This window comes from Prionailurus viverrinus, chromosome E2 (assembly GCF_022837055.1).
Source record: "Prionailurus viverrinus isolate Anna chromosome E2, UM_Priviv_1.0, whole genome shotgun sequence".
Lineage (NCBI taxonomy): Eukaryota > Metazoa > Chordata > Mammalia > Carnivora > Felidae > Prionailurus > Prionailurus viverrinus.
In genome coordinates this window covers 40,318,968-40,340,847 of record NC_062575.1, presented here as the reverse complement: position 1 = coordinate 40,340,847, position 21,880 = coordinate 40,318,968, and the positions used below count along the sequence as shown (strand labels likewise).

The window sequence follows — 21,880 nt, the reverse complement described above, 5'->3', positions numbered from 1 at the left end:
TGAGCAGAAGTTTCCGCAGCCCCATCCTCCCCCTGCACCTACGACTCCCCCCACCCCCCAGACCCTTTTGAAAGTTTCCCGGGGCCTGAGAGCGGCGCGCGGGCCGCGCGCGGGTGGGGGGCGCGGGCTGGGCCCAGAGCTGGGCGCGGGGTCCGGCCCGCGCGCCCGGCTCGCGGCCCGGCGACTCCTTTTCAAAGTAACGGTCCCGGGACCGCGGGCGGGGGAGGCGGCGGCCCAGGCGCGGGTCCCGCTCGCCGCCGAAGTTCTCTAGCGCCATTCGATGCCCGGCCGCCGCCGCTTTCCCGGTTTCTTCCTCTTTTTTCCCCCCGCTGACAGCTTCTCTCGCCAACGTCACAGCCACGGATATTTAATTAGACCGTATTTTTTAATCGCGAAGGGGCGAGAAGGAACCCGGCGGCAGGCCTCGCCGAGATGGGGAGGGGGAGGGGACGGGGGGCCACGCCAAGAGTCCAAACTCACTTTGCCACCTCCCGGACGCCGCCCCCCCCCCCGCCGCCGCGCCCCCCCCCGCCCCCCCCCCCACCGCGCCGCGCCCCGCGATCCCCCCCACCTTTGTTTTCCTTACCTTAAACATTGAAACGCGGGCGTCGGGAGCAAACTCGGGCACGTAAACGGAGCGTTGTAAAAGATTGTGTTCAATGAATAATGAAACATGTCCACATGATTGACTTGATCATTTTCCGGGGCTGAGGGGGGACGGGCGCCCTGCTCGCGCGCCTCGCTCGCCCACTCGGCAGAGCCCTGTGAACTGTTCCCAGCCCAGCCGGGGCAGGGCGGGCTCGATTTTCATCTGCCTCTTTTCAGCATCGCCCCGTTCATTGATACTCATCACCCAGCCCCAGCAGACATCCCCATCCCCGGCTTGGCCTCCCCCTATCTGGTAGGTGAAATGCATTGTACCATTAAAAACGCTCTCCATTGTCGCCCTGGCATAATTCACAGCAACTAGATAGGTCTTGCGGCATTTAGCTTTGATGAGCCAGAGACTGAACCCTTGATATAATAATCTACAAAGAATGGTGTGTGATCGTCCATTTTTTCTCTCTGTCTAGCAACTAAGAAACCATTTAACACAGCGCAGCTTGCTTCTGACCTTGAGCTCATGTAAACACACTTATTAAAATCTATCTATTCTCCAAGAGCTACATTCTGATTGTCAGACTCGTTACTGAGACATATATCAGCCCCTTCGCTTGTCACTACTTTGCATTCCTGCCTTTGACTAAAGAATTTTTTATCCAGCCGAGAGGGAGAGAGAGATTGCCACAGAGGGAGAGGAGAGAGAGACGGAGAGGGGGAGAGGAAAAAGCTTAATTCTTACCTGCTCCTGAAACTATTTAAAGTCTGTTTCTTTTCTGGGGGAAAAAAAAAAAAAAACTCCCGGGTGAATCTCGGTGGACAGCGGGACGCGGAGAATCAGTCACAGCCCGGGCGTTTAAGGGAGTCATCAGCGATCAAATGACGTTGATCCGCGCTGTAACCTTGTGGCGTATTTAATGTAAATAAGGCAGTTATGTTGCCAATCGCCGCGATACAAACACGAAGAGGTCCTCAGCCTCGCCTCCCGCGCCTGCCATTAGAGGCGACTTTATTTACAGACACTATTTAGGAGATCATGATAATTCTAAAACAATACTAGTGCCAAATGATTATGAAAATATGATTTTAATTAATCACGTAGTAGGCAAGGAAATTAGCATACGGTAATTAAACTTCGAGAAAAACGTCACGCAGGTTCTCTGCCTTATGGGTCCAGAATAATCATCACGCGGTGGGCTCCAGGACTTAATTATCAAACAAAATAACTTTTTTAAGGCAACTTTGTAAATGCTGGTCCTCAAGGCAAACGCTTTGGTAAATAATGTAAAGCGAGGTAACAAGGTAGAGATGTGAGTGATGCAGGAGGTTGGGTTTCTGCGAAGCAAGGGAGAGGGGGAAAGAAGGGGGGAAAAAGCTGAATAATGCAATTATGGATTCTCTGTCCTAGAGTTGACAAAAGCTGGTGCCTCAAAAGCCTCTTTGTTATGGGATTATATAATGATCCTGGTGTCATTATGGGAAAAAAAGATTCAGTAATAATAATAAAAGAAGTATCCAGATACACCAATGAGGAGCTTGTTTTAAAGAAAAGACTCGCATGTGACATTGGGGCATGTTAATAGCAGAAAGACAGGATCCAAAAGAGTTGACAAATAATGGAGGAGAGAGGGAGGGAGGGAGGGAGGGAGGGAGAGAGAGAGAGAGACAGAGAGAGAGAGAGAGAGACACAGAGAGAGAGAGAGAGAGAGGCCTGTGTTGTGCATGATTAAGAAGGGTTGGAGACAGATTGATTATTCAAAACGCCAAGCCACAGGGACACTTAAAACATTGATTCAGGTAAGACTTGTTCTGGCCTGCCTGAACTGAGTTCCTCTAAGATGACTGGCAGGTTTTAAACCAGGGCATCACAATACATAAACAGCAAAGATAAAGAAGAAGCAGACACAACCTCCCTACCCCCCACCCCATCCTGTGGAAGGAGGCACTCAGTGGCAAAGGACCGGTGCAACAGTGAGGTTAGGTACAAAAAACTCCGCACCAAGAGGAGCAGCTGGGCAGCGGGCCGGACTAGGGGCTCAGGTACAGACACAACCCAACTGTCCCTGGCACCTGGCCTTGGAACCTCACTGCCTATGGTCCGCTCCTCTGTGCACACCCCGCCAGTGGGCACCCGGCCTGGTCACCCATGCCTGCACCCTCGGACTCTTTCCTGAATACCCAGGGCGTTCTCAATCTATATCTGTCCATCATTTATCTATCTGTCTGTCTCTCCCCAGGATTTCTGAGAGTGAGAAAACAGTGTTTCCCCCAACAGGCTAGTTCTATGAGATTCTTAAAGTCCACTTAAATCTTTGCAGTGGTGTTAAAAAAAATTTTTTTAAAGCCCCCGCCTACCCAAAAAAGTTTAGGAATTCAGTTCTCATTTTCCAATCTGATGTGTCTGAAATTCTCTTTGAACAAATTCCAAAATACAAGGTTTTTTTTTTCCCCTTGTATAGAAATTAGCATCGCAATCACATCAATGATATCACTATCTCTATGGGAATGATAGCTGGAGCAGTGGGGTGTTCTTTATTTCAATTCTTCGTGGATCAACTGATTATACTCTGTCGTCTTTTGAACCTGTTATTGTAAGTCAAGTGATTCTTTATAAGTGACAGCTCGGACAAAGAGGCGAGCAGGGCCGAGCAGGTCGAAAGGAAGTGGCCATATGGACTTGGAGAAAAGGCACTTTCTCCCCAAGAGAATGGGGGTGGCAGTCGCCTTTTAACCCTCAAGCCGCCGGCCCCCGCCTGGACCTAAGGAAGCAGGGAGCCGGACCGCGCGCCCTGGCACTGTCCCGGGGCCCTTCGCAGCGTCTATATGGGCTGGTCCCGAGTGGTGGCCTCCTGACCCGGGGTACGTCTTCCAGGCCCGAGGTGGCCGCGGCCTTCGAAGGCCGCGCACCTCAGGAGGGCCCGACTCCAGGCGACCTGGGAGACCTCGACTGGTGCGCACAGCCGTTCAGAGGCCGCAGAGGTTTTGTGCGGCTCAACTGGCCTGACCGACCCGGTAGCGACCGCCCACCACCTGGAGGCCGCGCCCCACCGCCTGAGCCCTGCTGAGGATTCGAGCGCGGAGCGGGGCGGGGGTGGGGGGTGCGGCGTGGAGGGCGAGTTCGCTGGCGCCCCCTGTCGGCGCCCGTGCGCTCTGCGTTTCCTGAGGACTCGCGCTGGCTGCCCTGGGGCTGCACTGGGAGACTTCACAGGGCAGCGGAGCCTTGGAGGTGGGAGTCAAGGTGAGAGGTGAGGAGCACTGGACAATGACCAGAGGCCTGGCGTCCTCCAGAGACCGAAACTTGACGCCTACCTGCATCCCACTAAAGCACAGAAGAGTCTCCCCACCCCCATGTGTTTGGTGGCCACCTCCTCTTCTCCCTGTCCAGGATTTCTGGGCCTCTCCACCCTTTTCCTCTAGCTCCGGCCCTTCCCCGAAGGCCTCTCCTCACTGACTTCCTTTGCTCCTTCTGAGACTCTGGATTACTTCTCAGCGCTGCTGCGCAGCTTGGCGAGGCCTGGACCCCTGTGGCTGGAGTTTCAGCAGAGACTCCCAGAGCCTCACTCTATCCCTGCATCCCAGAGCCTTGCACTCACCCATCCTCACAGCCCTCTGGGTGTGAGACCAGAACCAAGTTCCCCCACCCCAGACCTCAGTGGAGGTGGAGGTCTGCCATTCGCCCCGGGGACTCTGATCAGGACTTTCCACTCGTGTGATGTCTTCTTCAAGATGACACCAGCCTTCTGACTTCTTGAAACTGATGAAAGTCATTGGGAGCCTGGGCTGGCAAGATAGGTGGTCGTGGGCAAGAATCGAGGTGGTAAGACTCCTGTACCAGCTCAGAAGCAAGGGCCTGGGGAGCTGCACCATGTTGGAACATAAGAGCATCTTGTAATGAGTGCTTGGCTTCTACGGGTGCCTCCTCTGAAAGTAATGCTTCTCACACAATAGATTGGTTCTGACCGCCTCCCTTGGATTACCAAAAGTGGCAGTGATTCATAAAATGTTACCCAACCACTGCTTTAGACTTGCACTTCCTGTGACAACAGCACTCATCTTGTTTTTGTTTCTGTACTGCTCAACTTCCCCCCCCCCCTTCTGTTCCTCGTTACTCTGCTTCTCTCATGGTATCAACAGGTTAAAACCTAGCCATTGAAAGGGCCATCACTGGGGCGCCTGGGTGGCTCAGTCGGTTGAGCATCTGACTTCAGCTCAGGTCATGATCTTGGGTTCGTGAGTTCGAGCCCCGTGTCAGGCTCTGTGCTGACAGCTCCGAGTCCGGAGCCTGCGTCAGATTCTGTGTCTCCCTCTCTCTCTGCCACTCCCCTGCTTCATATTCTGTGTCTCTCTCTCTCTGCCCCTTCCCTGCTTGCACTCTGTTCTCTCTCATGCAAAAATAAACATTAAAAATTGTTTTAAATTAAAAAAAAAAGAACGGGCCATTACCTATGACTAAAAGAGTGAAGCACACAAGGGAGAGCATGCTTGGGTGCTGCTTGGGCTCGGGAAAGGAGGGGGAGACCAGAACCAAGTTCCCCCACCCCAGACCTCAGTTTCCCCACTGTATAAAGATACCCTCCAATGATCTGTCAAGCCCTCGGGTTCACAGAAAGTCAGTGGTCCTAGGAGTCTCCTTTAGGTCCACCTTCTTCAAGCAGAAGAAAGATGCTGAGAGATCTGTAGAGGCCCATGTGTTTGGTGGGGAATTCGTCTAGACACCTACAGGGTCCCATCTGGATTCTCATGGAGAGTCCCTGCTTCCCTGACCAAGTGCTCTCCTTTCCTCGGGGGAAAGCCTGCCTGAGGCTCAACCTTGAGGCTTTCTTCTCCTCCCTACACAGTTTTCTCTGCTGCTGAGGTCAGGCATCTCTCTCCATGGAGGTGAGGGAGCAGACTTCTCAGCTCAGGGTGAATGAGCCTTCAAAGACTCCCCAGAGAGCAAGGTTCAGAGGTGTGCCACCAGAGGTGAGAGAGGTGATCCCTCAATAAGGAGAACTTGGGAAGAGTCTGACCTACGTGGCTATTCTGCCATGAACTATTGGTCCTTGGCCACAGGACCCCCACCCCAAGCAGAGGCCAGTCATTCCCATCCTTACCTCCTCCAGCATCCTCTTTTAAACATACCTTTATAAAGACCTGGAATGCCGCTCTCCCAAAAGTCCCCCCCCCCACCAAAGTTGTACACCGCTTCTGGTTTTTCCAACAAAGAGAAGAAGTTAACATGGTAACATCTATTTGTCCTGGCAGAACATGTCCTTTATCCCAGCAGGTGCCCCTGCTTTTCCTTCCTAACCTAAGGGCATCTGGCCAGGGATCCTGCTTCAGGTCCCAGCCCATCAGTACATCATAGCTCTCTGAACACTGTAATTGGTCCAGGAATGGGCATGTGGCCTAAGCTGGTCCAATCAGAATGAATTTTGTATTTTATTTTTAAATACACACCAGTGGTGGGGTTGAGCTGCTGGAGAGCTGTGGTCCCCATCCTCACACCAAGACAGGAGAGCAGAGAACTTGCAGAGGTCACCAAGGAGGAGTCTGAGAATGGCACCCACAGAAATGGAGAAACAGCCCTGCTTGTGTTAAGCCCTACATCTAGCCACACCCAAAACCAGTACCATCCCTGCATCTCTCCGTTTTGTGAGCTGGCAAATACCCACAGTTACCTTAATTCCATTTGCTTTGGGTTTTCTGTCACTTGCCACAGAAGCAAGGAGGCCTGATAATACCCTCTGCATTGGATGAAAACAAGGAATACCTGGACCAGGGGTCAGAAAACTCACAAACAAGATGGAAGCAAGGTGTGTGGGGCAGGGGGAGGGAGGGAGAAGTCAGACTCCTCATGCTCTTCTGGGCAAAAGAGCAGCCAGCAAACTTGCGAGAAGTCTCAGAGCTACAGGTGTGCCTTGCTTTGCATAGTAGCTCTGTTCCAAAAAAGATGTTTGTAAATTGAATTTTTGTAAATTGAATCTGATTTACTGCATTGGGACAGCTAGTTATTGAAGGCATCTCAACAGACGTCTTTCATAAAGTGAATGGTTGGGTTCTGAAATAACAAATTAGTGGTAATTTATTTATAATTGTAATTTTCCTATCTCGGTCATATTTTTTTTAATTTTTTTTAAGGTTTATTCATTTTTCAGAGACAGAGCGTGAGTGGGGGAGGGGCAGAGAGCGAGGAAGACAGAATCTGAAGCAGGCTCCAGGCTCTGAGCTGTCAGCACAGAGCCCGACACAGGGCTCGAACTCATAGATGGCGAGATCATGACCTGAGCTGAAGTCGGACGCTTAACCAACTGAGCCACCCAGGCGCCCCTCGGTCATATATTTTAAAGTGGGGCTCACCTGGATGTCTTCATGGTGTCTTTGTATAAATTAGTCAAAGGCCAAGAAAATCTGCTGAGCTATACTGGATAGAGTTACAACAATGCATTCCTGCTCCTTTGCAAGACTGTGGAGCTGGAATATCCTGGATGGACACTGGGCATCCACTTTGGGTCCCTCACTTACCTGCAACAGCCATCATTGATTTTGAGTTAGGTTTGGAGGAGTGGGGGACCATAAAGCTAGTGGACTTTTTGGTCAGAATGTGGCTTGTGCTGTGTCTACCTGCACAGGAATCAATGAAATAGCCCATGATCTCTAAATTTGGGGGCGGGGGGGTCTTTTAAGACTGCAAATTAAAACAAAGTATCATGTTATGAAATAAAACTACTGGTGGGAATCCAAGAACTAATTTTCTTAAGATGTTGGTATCTTTATTATTCTCCTCCCATGTTTTAAATGTGTCTACCATTTGGCACACAGCCATGACGTGTGCTTTGTCAAAGTTCCACTTTTCAGGCCTGATTTTACCTTGGGAAGAGGTGTCAGTTTTGTTTGCCACTAGAAACAAAAGGGACCAAATATTGGGAAAATGTAGTTTTCCAGAAAATGTTATAGCTAGCTTTTGGCTCACAGTTGTGAGCTGGTCCACATACATCAGACAGAATTACCAAGAATCATCCCCAGTGTTTCCCTGGGTAAATGCTGAGGTCTATCACCATCTTCAAGGAAGAAAGTGGGAATCAAATGAGAATGACCAAGTTAAGGCAAAAAATAAGTCCCTTGACTCTGGCCAACACTCAGAATCCTGAGTGAGCCTCCCCTGAATTTGCCCAGGGCACAAACCATGGAGGTCAGAATGGGCAGTGAGCCAGGGGGGCTAAGAGGTTCATCCTGGGAAGTAATATCACTACAGAGACTTCATTTTAAATCCTGATTCCACCAAAAGGCTAAGTTGAGTCATATGGATCTTGGGAAATCAGAAAAGGGAGATGGGAGGAGGGGAACGTGCTGAGTGTCAAATGTATGTTGATGGTACCAGACTCCAAGTGGGGGACAAAGCTGGGGCACCTGGGTGGCTCAGTCAGTTAAACATCCAACTCTGGATTTTGGCTCAGGTCCTGATCTCATGGTTCATGAAATCGGGCCCCACATCAGGCTCAGGAATCTTTCTCTCTCTCTCTCTCTCTCTCTCTCTCTCTCTCTCTCTCTCTCTCAAAATGAATGAATAGACTTAACTAAATAAATAGTTTTTTAAAAAGTGGGGGACAAAGTTGAATCAGATGGTGTCATTCAGGGGGAGATGGGAGTAGCTCAGAGATGGTGTGCGTGAATCCCTGGAGAATCTCTGGGAGTCTGTACCTGCCCTTGCAACCACAGTTATTGAAGGCTCTAGAGTCCCGTGAGGGCTCTAGAATCCTCCAGGGTATCCTGCGGTCTGTGCCTGGGAAAGTCGGCTAGCAGAGTGGAGACTGGGGACTGGCACCAAAGTGTATAAGAAGGCAAATATGAAACCATACTAGTGACTGAGGACAAATTTATTCATTTGGGTCAGCATTTGAGACATTTGAGACACCCAGCTCATCCAGCCCTCCTCTGACTCTGAGAGTCCAATCTGTGGACCTGCCACGGTTACAGCTGGCCGCTCAAGGAGTGCCATCTAAGGCTCTGCTTGTGGGACCCCCTCCCCATTCAGGGCTAGGAGCTTCTAGAAGACAGACACCAAGCCCACTCCATTGCTAGACCCCAGGCCTACCCCAGCCTTTGGCACAGTATGGTATGAGGGAATTTTGATGGAACTAATCAAGAAATTAGTTTTAACACTTAAATAATTCATACTATATGTTGGGTACTTTTTTTAAACCTTTATTGACAAATTGAATGAATGAATGAATGAATGAATGAATACATGAATATCACTGCTTAAAATGTGTTGCCCGCAGTAGAAATCAGTTGCTACTTTTAAGAATTAATGGCTATTTTCTCTGATAGAAAGTAACCCTTGATGCACATTAAAGAATAATTAGAAACATAAGAATGCACAAAGAAAATGATTATATCTCCCTTAATGTCACCCTGTTAGCTTTTTGTGTATTTCCCTCCAAGAATTCTTCTCTGCATATCATTTTTTTCACAAACTTTGAATCATTCTCTATAAGCAATTCTGTGTCTTGCTTTTATTCTCTAACTGTTGTTTTTAAAAAGGCAACAAGCTCAAAATGGAGTCACTTGTGCTGAGCCCCACATCAGCAAACCAAGACCTAATACCTAACCTAACTGCAGTTTCAACCTCCCCCAGGAGTAAACCTTAACCAATCAATGTGGAATTTCCTGGTCAGCAGTAGTGAGGTAATCTGCTGGATAGACCCCTTCCACCCTCCAAAGAAAAATGAGGTTTCACTCTTTCCTTGTCCCTGCTTCCATCTGCCTATAAAAGTCTCTCACTTTGTTCAGCTCTTCAGAGCCTTTCCTAGATGGGATGCAGTCAGACTCATGAATCATGAAAAAAGCCAATTAGATTTTCAATGCATATTTGCATTTGTTTTTTAGCAGATTTGGCGGCAGTAGTGGGACTGAAGGAGACTTCCACTGGCTTCAGGGACAACACAGGCATGATACCTGTGAACTCTTTTGAGTGTTCTGTCCTTCTCACTGTTTCTAAGGGCTGTGGGTCAGTTCCTCTGGGTTCTGAGCTCTGCTGTCTTTGTGTTGAGTTTCCAATCTAATTGGCTTTCCAGTATGTAATTCCCCTTTTGGAAACCCAGTCCAGTCCACAGTACTCACTTTTGGAGTCTCCTGGTTCAGCCCTTTCTCTAGTCCCAAGTTTCACAGGAATTGCTGGTGGTATACACAGAGCCTTCTCTTGGCCAGGACATAGTAATATCTATTGGGTACTGCCAATACCTTAAGACACACCTGGTTTATTTGTCTTGTTTTGTGTTGACCAAAGATGTTGCAGCTGCAAAATTGGTGACTCTCCACCTAACCCAAAGACTCCTGTGTTAACCATGGGAGTTGGTCACAAAATGGGTTAGAGTGACACTAGGTCATCTGCCAAACTCAAGAAAATTTCCATGCAATAAGGTACAACTGTAAAATACCACACAATCCCCAGTCACCGAGGCACATCGCTTTTGAGTGTTAGTTTGGCTCCAAGAGACCCAAAGGCTTAGCTGGAAAAAAAAAGTAATAATAAAAATGGAATCCTTAAATTTCAAAGAGCTGAGCATATCACCTTCTAATACACCTGCCTATTTTATATCTAAGAACTATGGTTCTGGAAGCTGTAAATCTCTATACAAAAATGCCAACATCTTACTAAGAACAACCTGTTGTTACAATGGCCATTATGGGGAGCGTTCCAATTAGATAAGATCATTTAAGAAGTGCACTTGAAAGCAAGGACTCCCAAATCAAGCAAGCAGAATGGGGTACCTATTTTAATTGCATGCAGAAGCCTCCAAAAGGCTTTAAAAATTCCAAAATAACTTCACTGAAAGACTTGTTGTAAAAAATTAAAGATACAAGAAGTACCTAAAACAACACTGTAAGATTGACATAAGTCCTACTGCTCCTCTCCATCCTCCTTTGAGCCCTCATTCTACTAATCCTGTGTCTAAACCATCTTCCCATTTAGAGGGGGCCACAAGACAGTAAACGGAGGTCCACCAAGTGTAGCTTTAAGCTAGCACCAAGTGTAGACACCCCCGTATCTACCCTCAAAGGGCTTCTCCCAGAGTTGACAGGACTCTGAGGGATTTTCTGGTAGACTGCCACGTAGTTCCCTTAAATAGACAAGAGAAACTAAAATGTAATTGATGAAAAATATTGCCAAATTCTGGCAGATAGCAGAGCCTGCAGAGGGGATCCTGGGAAAACTGGCAGAAGCCAGTGAAGGATGAGATTTCTTACTGGAGCCCTGTCTTCCAGATCTCTGCCTGTAGCGCCCAAGTAGAGTGAAATATCTTTGCATCCTCTTTGGGAACTTAAGTCCATGGGTTTTCCAATGCTGCCAGAACTACTTACTGTTTCCAGCTAAAAACTGGAAAGATATTTAAAAGTGGTTTTAAGGAGCTCTGTTGTCAGAAATTGGCCAGATTGAAAGCTGATATTCAGAGCCTGATAGAAATTATCTTAGGCTTTCTCCCCTAAGCTGAAATGAAACTACGTACCCAAAGGGAAAGGTCATTTAAAACTTAGGGGAAGGAAAAATATTTTAAATGTCTTCACCACAAATATTAGTAAAAAGCTTTAGCCACCTGAGCAAGTAAACTTAACTTATTTCATCTACCAGAGAAACAACTTAGAGTCAACGTTTTTATAACTAGTGAGTATACTAGTTTGTATTATTGTATTTTATTCATAGCAGGAATTTTAAAATGGAAGCTGTAAATGGTTTCTGTATCTGCCTATATGTTTATGTGTGTGTATATATGTATATATACATATGTATATGTGTTATGGGTGTGTGGTATTTTCTACCTCTGGATGGTACTACTAAAATCAGTTTGTAAAAAAAGACCTATTTAATTGGCTTGAAGAGAATTAAGCACTTACATGAATTAAGGACTTGTAGCATTCTCAGACATGTAACAGAAACTAACCCAAATGCTTTTCAGGTTCATGTAATCTGAGAAAATATTTGGTACTAAAGTTAATTTAAGTTTGTTGCTTAAGTTTGTTGGTTTAATTAAAATAGACATGTGTTTACAGTTATCAACATCTAATATAATGCAGACACACAACTTTTATTCTTAGTGGGTTTAATATTCAAATAAGTTCACGTTATCCCTGTTACAAAATTTCTCAGCAAGTAAAAGGACTTGGTATAATCGAAACTTAATGAGTAATTCAATGCAATTGTTGAGAGCAAGTAAATTAAATAGATGTAAGAAAGATAAAAGTTTTTAGGTAATTTTTAAAAATAGTTCCCCAATTATTTTTGGTAACCTGAAACCTTAAAGTTTGGCTAAGTTAATTTAAATAATGGATAGTCATTAAATATCTAGATCATTTCCAAGTAAGATAAAACACACAAACAAAAATAATTACTAACAATGGGCTTCTCCACATTTGACTTTCTTTACAGAGGAACTAAAGATATTTTGGATCTATTAGTAAACACGTTTTGTGCCACGCTGAGAAAATTACTATGAGGGAGCATACATTTCTGAAAATTATAAAAAGTATTTATTTATAAAATGTATAACATCAAGCCACAGAATGCTAATGTAAAGGACAGTTCCCAATTGTTTGCTTCTTTATTTTCACTAAAAATTAAAGTTTTTAGGGCTAAAAATTCTAATATATATTATCAGAGCTACTGGAAATAATAAAGGAAACATCTTAATATACAAGAAAAGTAGGATGTGTGTTTTCAGTAAAAGAAGCTATGAATAATGGAGGTGCATTTTTGTTAAGAAAAAAAAAGGAAAAAAGAAAGAAAGAAAGAAAGAAAGAAAGAGAGAAAGAAAGAAAGAAAAAAGAAGGAAAGGAAGAAAGTGATTTTTGTTCTAAAGTAAAATTGGTGGGGCACCTGGGTGGCTCAGTTGGTTAAGCAGCTGACTTCAGCTCAGGTAATGATGTCCCAGTCCGTGGGTTTAAGGCCCATGTTGGGCTCTTTGCTGACAGCTCAGAGCCTGGAATCTGCTTTGAATTCTGTGTCTCTTTGTCCCTCTGCCCCTCCTCTGCTCATGTTCTGTCTCTGTCTCTCTCAAAAATAAATAAACAATTTAAAAAAATTTTTTTAAATAAAGTGAGATTGGTTATTTCAGAATGGGAAAGAGTTTTCTCTTTCACATAAGAAAAAAAATGTAAAAGGTTTAATGGAAAAAGCATCTGGGGAAAGAAACTTATGTGTGGTCAGGCTGGTTAAGAATGAAATAAATTTATGTTTAAAAATGGGTTTTCATATAAAAAGTACACTAGTGAAAAATTAGAATTAATTTCCTCTCTGTTAAAAGGACAAAGTTTTCTTGGACATTTGGTCTCCTTTTGGTAATAGATAGTGAAAGTTTATTTACCTGTTAAGTAATCTGCCTAAAAAGCAGAAATTTTTGTGTCTTACCAAAATAATGTGTTGTGCTTCATTTTAACTTTATCATCATGTCCTTGATTACTTCAGTTTTCTCTATTAAAACAGCTAAGGTGTTTTTTTTTAATTTTTCAACTATTTAACTTTCCGTATTTTCCTAGAAGTCTTTAATTGTCACTATGGTTCAATAGATAACTAAGTATTGTCTCACCATGGGCTATGATGCTATTTGACCAAGTGTTTTTAAACCTTTTGATATTTTCGACAAAATTCCCAAAATCAAATTCTAAATAAAGCCTTTTGGCCCTGAAATAACTTTGGGACTTTCCAGAGGGTCCCTGGAACATCTCAAAAAATTTGTTCTCTCTCCTTATGAAAAGGGAGATGTTAAATTAGATTTCTTTATAGCTAAATAACATGGGCAGCATTGTCAAACAAGAAAATAGTAAGCTTCCTCTATGTTGTATTTGTATAGGTACATGTTCTAAGTGTTTCCGAAATAGTATGAAATTGCTAAAGTCTAATATACCCTGGGCTAATGCTATCATCATAATGCCAGTTATCATTTCGCAATGTTGAGTGTCACAGAAATAAGTAAATTCCATTGTAATCATCAGATCTTTAACAATGGGCATGTTTTATCTTTTGTCATTCATAGAGTTACTGTTTTACTCTGAGGCTTTTGCAAAAGCGTTCCTGCAAAAGTGCTTCATCTTCAGTAATGTTCATGGGAAGGGCTTTGACAAGTACAGGTTCCTGACAACTTTAAGATCATAAAACTAGGGGCATCTGGGTGGCTCAGTTGGTTAAGCATCAGACTCTTGATTTCGGCTCAAGTCATGATCTCAGGGTTGTGAGATTGAGCCCCTAGATTCCACGCGGGGTGTGGAGCCTGCTTAAGATTCTCTCTCTGTCTCCCTCTACCCTTTCCCAGCTCACTCACGCTCTCTCTTTCTCTCTCTCTTCTCAAAAAAAAAAAAACTGAATTGGGTAAAAATTTCCAGAACTAATGGAAAAACTGGATTCAAGCAGACTACTGAGAAGAATGATTATAATTTTTAATGACTCTTTATTTGAAAACATTACTAGTTACCTAATGTTTTCTTTTTCCAGATTTAAAGAACTTTTCTCTTAAGCTATATATAAATTACAGCAATTACAGTATATTTTTGTAAAGAAAGATGAAACATTTACTTTTTCTTCCTACGTGATCCCTCTAGAATATAGAAACCCTTAAATTTCTTCATGGAAATATAGTTAGTTGTTTCCATAAGTTCAGTAAGGATCTGTTCTTGCAATGGGACACAACTGGAAATATTGGCTATATTACCCGGGCTTTTACTGGAATGGTATTGCAGGTAAAATATGATGGTGAGTCCTTGGCTTGCCTTCCTGGCCTCTGGGGCTTTTAAGAGTTCAATCTAAGACTCCTTATGAAATGTTCCAGCAAAGCAGTCTTAAAAAGAGCTTATATGATCAGTCACTATTCTTGCTGCACTTATGCAAATAATCAGGCCAAGTTTAATACAAATTAGTTTTACTGTGATCTTTGGGAAAAAAAATTGGGGTAATGGTAGAGGGAAAAATTATGTTCCACCTTTATAGATGTTAGATTCTAATCCTGTTAATTGTCTTTGATGTTCTGTTATACACCTGTTAATTGGACTCTGTCCTGAATTCTTTTAGTTTCCTCAAATAAATATTTGGCTATGACACTGCAAACTGAAATTTCCAATTTCCTCCCACCCTCCAATTTGAAATCACTAAGAACAAAGATTTCCCTTAAATTGTAGACAGGTCCTCCTCACTACCCATATGGCAGCCAAACTTCAGGGACTAGAACTGTTGGTATACATCTCACAGCTAAAGAAGGCTCCACCTCACACGCTGTCCTGTGCAGATGATGGAGGCCTCCCAAGCAAATTGGTGAGGAAGAGAAGGAGCTAACATCAAGGCAGACTGCTTCCACCTAAGACATCTGATCAAGACTTCATACTTTAAACATGAAACCCTTTTACTCTTTCTTTCCTTTACTTTGGCATTGGCCTGGAAAGATAACACCATCATTTATATTTCCCAGGACATGACTAAGGGGGACTTTCGGACCACTGAATTTGTCATCAAAAACTCCAATTTCTGTCTCTGATGGTAGAAACACCAGTCCATTTCCCTGTCTTTGGTTAACAGCTCCAAATCCAGGGAATCTTGCATCCAAGCTCTGTACAAGGAAAGAGACACAAGGCAAGGGCAATCAGAATAAAACAGCCTGGGGCATCTGGGTGGCTCAGTTGGTTAAGGATCTGACTTTGACTCGGGTCATGATCTCATGGTTCATGGAGCCCCGCATTGGGCTCTGTGCTGACAGCGTGGAGCCTGTTTGGGATTCTCTCTCTACCTCTTTCTCTCTTAAAAGATAAATAAATAAACAAACATTTTAGAATAAAGCTGCCTATGTAGTCTACAGACCTCTAAATTTGCTGGCCTCCATGGCTGTCACCTTTCTAGTCCTGGGTCACACACTCAAGTGGGAATTACCAAGAGACATTCATGATTAAAATTAGCTTCTTTTAGTATATCACTTCTCCTCTGAAGCTATGATAAAGAACTTTTCCTTAACTCTAGAAAGTATTGTGAAATCTTCTGTTAAAACAACAGCTTCCTGGGGTGCCTCAGTGGCTCAGTGGGTTGGGCATCCAACTTCGGCTCAGGTCATGATCTCACGGTTCATGAGTTGGAGCCCCGCATTGGGCTCTGTACTGACAGCTCAGAGCCTGGAGCCTGCTTCAAATTCTCTCTCTTTCTCTCTCTCTGTCTCTCTCTCTCTCTCTCTCTCTGCCTTTCCCCTGCTCAACCTCTGTCTCTGTCTCTGTCTCAAAAATACATAAACATTAAAAAATATTAAAAAGAAAAAAACAATAGCTTCCCAACAAAAATCCTTAAAAATCCTTAGACTCTCCGGCCAAAGTTGTTCTTGATAATGACTGCCCTTAATTATCTTTCAGCTGAGCAAAGAGGTGTCTGTGCTGTGGCCAACACCACCTGCTGCACCTGAATTAATACTTCTGGAGAAGATGAAACTCAGTTACATAAGATCACTGAGCAAGGTACTTGGCTTAAAAAGATGATTCCTTGAGTGGGGTCTTTCTTTAGACTATTTGATTATGATCGGTTTAGTCTTGGGGACCATGGTTCCAAAGTGTACTACAGTCATTGGGAATTATCTTATTTATAATAATCATGGTAGTCCCCAAGGTGTGCTGTCTTCTCCCAAAAGCTTTAAATACATGTTTGCAAGCAGCTAACCATCAAACAAATGATCTCCTTAAGTCTGGAACATCAGACAGGGAATGAAGAGAATGACTGATTTTACAATGTAAACCTGAAGTCATGACTTCTGAATACCACAGAGATTCAGCAAACTTCATCATGACCTGTGAATACCACACAGAGGATCAGAAAAAACTGAGAATTTTGGAGCCATGGCTGGGAGTGGTGTTAATGCCTTACATTTTGATCACATCACAAACTGAGAGTATGATCAAAAGAGGGGGAGGGGATTCTTTAAAAAGGCAACAGGCTCAAAATGGAGTCACTTGTGCTAAGCCCCATATCAGCAAACCAAGACCTAATACCTAACCTAACTGCAGTTTCAACCTCCCCCAGGAGTAAATCTTAAACCAGTCAACCTGGAATTTCCTGGCCAGCGTTAGAGAGGTAGTCTACCTGGTGGACTCCTTCTGTCCCCCAGAGAGGTAATCCACTCCTTCCTTGTTCGTGCCCCTTCTGCCTAGAAAAGCCCCTCCTTTTGTTCAGCTCTTCAGAGCTCCTTTCTATTTCCTAGATGGGATGCTGCCCGACTCATGAATCATCAAATAAAGCCAATTAGATCTTCAATAGTCAGTTGAATTTTGGGTTTTAACACCTTGTAGCACAAGGTATTTCCCCACATCATTAAATATTCTTTGAAAACATGATTTTATGACTACAAAGTGTTCCATCAAATGGATGCAACATAATTTATTTATTTAAACAATCTCTTATTTTGGAACATCTAAATTGTTTCTAACGTTTTGTTCTCTCAAAAGTATTGGAGAGAGCATTTTCATGGTTAAATGTAGCTGGCGGAGGTGGAGGTGAAGGAGTTCAAGCAGATGACGGAGGCCCTGGGCCCCAGCACCATCAGGGACCTTGCTGTGGCTGGGCCAGAGATGCAGGTCAGAGTGGGGAGGGGGCCGGTGTGTGTGTGTGTGTGTGTGTGAGATGGATATGGAGGGTTTGGAGACTCCTCACAGGCATTGCCAATTTTCTTTCCAAAAAGACTGCCCCAACGTGTACTTCCCCCACTCTTGTCTCCTCCTGCCCTCTGCCCCACTCGGGTGGGGTGGGGTGGGGTGGGGTGGGGTGGGGGGCTTCAGGATGTGCCCCCCACTGGCTCGTAAGAGGATGTTAACACTTACACAAGTCACACTGGTGCAGATAGGTTGGCCTTCTAGTTCTCACCGTGGCGTGTAATTTTCAGCAGGTTCCTGTTGCCCCCAGGCTCACCCCTCAGCTCTAGAGACCTCCAGATACGTCCCTCAGTCCCCAGCAGGGAACAAACAAGACCTTCTTGGCTTCAAAGGAAACACTGTATCTCTTTGCTCTAGCCCTCTGGCGGGCATGGGTCCAGGGAAGGCACACATCCAGCCAGCATTAGTGAGATGTAGTCATCATAGGATCCTGGTCGAACCCTCCTGCCAGCTGCCCACTCTGAAACTCTGCTCCCACAACCCCTCTTCCTTTGCTCCCTCGGGGGTTATTCATGCCACTGGTGATGATTTTCTTATTGCTCCAAAGGAGAAGTGGCCCCTTGAGTGGCAGAACCAGGCTCTGGGGCCAGGCCACCTGAATTCAAATGCCAGTTCCATCACTTTAGAGCCCTGTGACCTTAGGCAAGTTACTTAATCCCTCTGTGCCTTAACCCGCACGCCTGAAAAGTGAGACCCTACCTCGTGGGCTCCTTCCGAGAGCTCAGTGAGGCAGCACTTAGTGCAAAGCTTAGCACTCACTTATGTGCATCAGTGATATTTAAATATTTTATGTGTACTTTTTCATTAAATAAGAATGAGAAGAGGACCTGACATCCCACACTAGTTTGTTTAGTGGCTCGGGGCGCAGAGACATTTTGGTGGCATTGGTTTCCAGTGCACCACACAAGCCCTTGCCCGCTGACTGAAATGTCTATCGGCATTCGCAGTTCTCTCGTGAGCAGTCTCTTCTGCAGAGGGCACTCACCCTTAACATGACGACAGAAGCCCAGCCACCATGACCAGCGCTCTTCCTCTCGATAAGATGTCTGGAATGTCAGATCTGAGTCCGTGGGTCCAGAGTGGCCACACTCCAAACTCCCAAGCCAGTGCTTTCCCGCAGTCTTCCAGAAACTCCACCTAGTTTTGGTCACAAATGCCTTTCCTAAGCAGACTCCTCTGGGAACTCACACCCACAGGACACTACTTTTTCTCTTCTTACAGTGGGATTTGCAGATCACACTTTTAAAAAGGGAACTTGATTTTGTGGCTACATTTAATCTGGGTTCACGCTTGCCCTTTGCCTGTCCTCTCTAGTATCTGAGGAATGCTTGACGGGTTACAGGCGGATGTTTTATGAATTACTTATTCATCTTTTTACAAGTGCAGCAGCGAAGCTGGCCTTCCTGGTGTTGACTGGCAGAAACACAGTTGCGTATCTATGAAAGTCCAGTTTTCTAGCAGCTCAAATCGGTGACATCACAAGAAGGTAACAGAACAGTCAGGTTACCACTATGTTCCCCTGAATGCCCTGATCCCCACAACACTGCCCTCAACAAACAACTGCCTTGCCCCTAGGGCTGTGATGTCCACACTAACAATCATTTGGGGTGAAGGCCACCCAGACACCCCTGAAACCAGATGCAACTTTTTTCCAGCTTTATTGAGTTGCAATTGACATTCAACATTATGCAGGTCAAAAGTGTGCAATGTGATAGTTTGGTACACCTGTATACATTGCTAAATGCTTACCACGATAAGGTGACTTAGCACATCCCCCACCTGATATAATTACCATTTTGTTATGGTTGTTAGGGTGAGAACATTCAAGCTCCACTCTCATAGCCACTTTTTTTTTATAAATTTTTTTTTAACGTTTATTTATTTTTGAGACAGAGAGAGACAGAGCATGAACAGGGGAGGAGCAGAGAAAGAGGGAGACACAGAATCTGAAACAGGCTCCAGGCTCTGAGCTGTCAGCACAGAGCCCGACACGGGGCTCGAACTCACGGACCGTGAGATCATGACCTGAGCCGAAGTTGGACAATTAATTGACCAAGCCACCCAGGCGCCCGTCATAGAAACTTTTTTTAATGTTTATTTATTTTTGAGAGCCCAAGAGACAGAGCATGAGTAGGGGAGGGGCAAAGAGAGGGAGGCACGGAATCCGAAGCAGGCTCCAGGCTCTGAGCTGCCAGCACAGAGCCCAACGCATGGCTCAAACCCATGAACCACAAGATCATGACCTGAGCCGAAGTCAGACGCTCAACCGACTGAGCCACCCAGGCGCTCCTCATAGAAACTTTTAACTATACAATACGGTACAGCTGGATAGTACCATGCTGGACAGTAGGTCCAGAACTTACGCATCATCAGACCCAGCTCTTGGAGCCGAAGGCCAGCATGTCAACACTGTGAGCTGTTTCTGTCACAACCTGCCTGGCCTTTATGGTGAGTGCCATGAGAAAGTGAGTTTTCTAGATAATACACATGTATTCCCATCACTAAGAAGTGTCAGGCCCGGGGCGCCTGGGTGGCGCAGTCAGTTAAGCGTCCGACTTCAGCCAGGTCACGATCTCGCGGTCCGTGAGTTCGAGCCCCGCATCAGGCTCTGGGCTGATGGTTCGGAGCCTGGAGCCTGTTTCCGATTCTGTGTCTCCCTCTCTCTCTGCCCCTCTCCCGTTCATGCTCTGTCTCTCTCTGTCCCAAAAATAAACAAACGTTGAAAAAAAATTTTTTTTAAATAAAAATAAAAAAAAATAAAAGAAAAAAGAAGTGCCAGGCCCACAAAGAAACACCCCATGAGAAGATGGTGACAACTTTCCCACTGTGCCCCTGAAGAATGTGTCCCAGCAGCATGGGGCAGCTACAGAGCAGCACAGCCAGACTGACCTGTGAAGGGACACAATGTTGCCAGATGGATACTGTGGCTGGATTTCCCACCACCTTCCAGAATGTGCTGTGTCTTCACAAAATGCGACACATCAGACCTGATATTCTGGAAGCTAAAGCATAGAGGAAAAATACTCTTTAAAGATGATCTCTTGAAGATCAACTTTGCAACTATGAAACTTGAAGTAAGTCACAGTTGAGGAATGTAAGGATGAAATTACAACACAAGTCTTTGCTATTGTGAGTGTGGACACCGGCTGATGAGAGGCTGCTTGGGAGGTGGATGGGTGCACGCATGGGGAGGATTTGAGTGAGAAGTGGGGGCTCAGGACCTGGACGTGGGGAAAGAGGGAAGGTGGAGTTTGCAGGAGGGTTCCCCAGAGGTAGGGGAGGGGAAAGGCCACATACACAGCCCAGCTCCATGCCAGGCCCTATGGGGAAACGGAGGGCAGTGGGATCGGGGCACAGATCCTGAGTATTTCCTCCCTAGTGCTGGAGTCCACTGTGCATGGCCTCAGCTTGCTTGTCAGCATCGAATCAGGAGCTCTCCAAAACCAAGGTGGGTTTGTCCCTTCTGTGTCCTCAGCAGTGAGCACAGACTGCCACCTCCCAGAGACTCAGTCCCCGGTTCTTGAATGAGTGAATGAATGAATGCATGCATATGTCCACATTCCATAACGTGCCAGTGTTGGGTGAAACAACAGAGTTTTATAGTTTGGGGAAATCTGCATTAACCAAAATGGTATGAATAATCGGACAGCATCTTGGAAAACCAAAAAAAGTGGGGTGCAATACTTAATTTACAAGACAGCCCTGATTTTATACACACACATATAAATGTCCTCTGATTTGAAGCAAGCATATGATCTGTGACATGCACCGTGCACTAACCAGGGGACGGTCACTGTCAACATGTGAGGGATTTCCTTGCAGCCTCTCTGCTCTGCCTATATTGTATATATTATGCCGAGAACAAACGTATGGGACGGAAATCACCCACACATTAATCGTGATTCTAAGATGGTGGGATTATGGACGATTTAACTTTTATCAACAGATTTCGGTGTTTTCTCAATTTCATACACAACGGGCACATCAACAAATTGTTTAAATGAACAAAACACCCATGATTCAGATTTGGGGAGGGCTGGGAAGGAGGGTCACAGGGATAGGGGGACACCTGCACCAGGTGTGTTTGGGCAAAGCTGTGAAGGTCTCCCACTGGCTGGGCCCAGGTCTGGCCACACCGTGGGTTCTGAGCACCTGCCGCCCCCCAGGTACAGCCCAGCACCCGACAGTCTTGCAGGACTGGACGGCTTGCCCTCAAAGGGAGGAAGGGGTTTACTCGCTGCCAGATGGCTTCCGATCCCGCCTCAGATGGGAGGGACCTTGACCCAAGCCTCCCTCACTTCTCCAGTATCACAGGGTTTGTCAAGGGACTCCCCACCTGCTTGGTCATTCCCACCTCCCAACAGCTGGGACGACAATGGATTATCACCACTCTACTGATGCCAACACTAAGGATCTGGGAAGATTAACGCAAGGAAGAGGCGAGCCCCAAGTTGCTCTTGTGCCTGCTTTTCAGACTCCTGCACTCCCCACTGCTCTGCGCTGCCTTGATCCTGCCCGGCCTCTCCAGCTGAGCAGGCCATGATGGAGGGAGGCAGGGTTGAGGAGCAGTTGACTCAGTCTAGAAGGCTCCAAGGACTTACCAACAGTTTGCCTCTTGGTGGTAGAGAGGGGGCAAGGG

General features: G+C 45.6%; 1 protein-coding gene across 1 annotated transcript in view; it reads right to left on the bottom strand.

Moving 5' to 3' along the window:
* ZNF536 (zinc finger protein 536) overlaps positions 1-659 on the bottom strand; it is a 435,554-nt gene extending 434,895 nt beyond the window's left edge. The window contains exon 1 of the mRNA XM_047836663.1: positions 587-659. The gene's annotated coding sequence lies outside the window, so the exon portion shown is untranslated. The remainder of the gene's footprint in view (positions 1-586) is intronic.
* Positions 660-21,880: the final 21,221 nt, after the last annotated feature.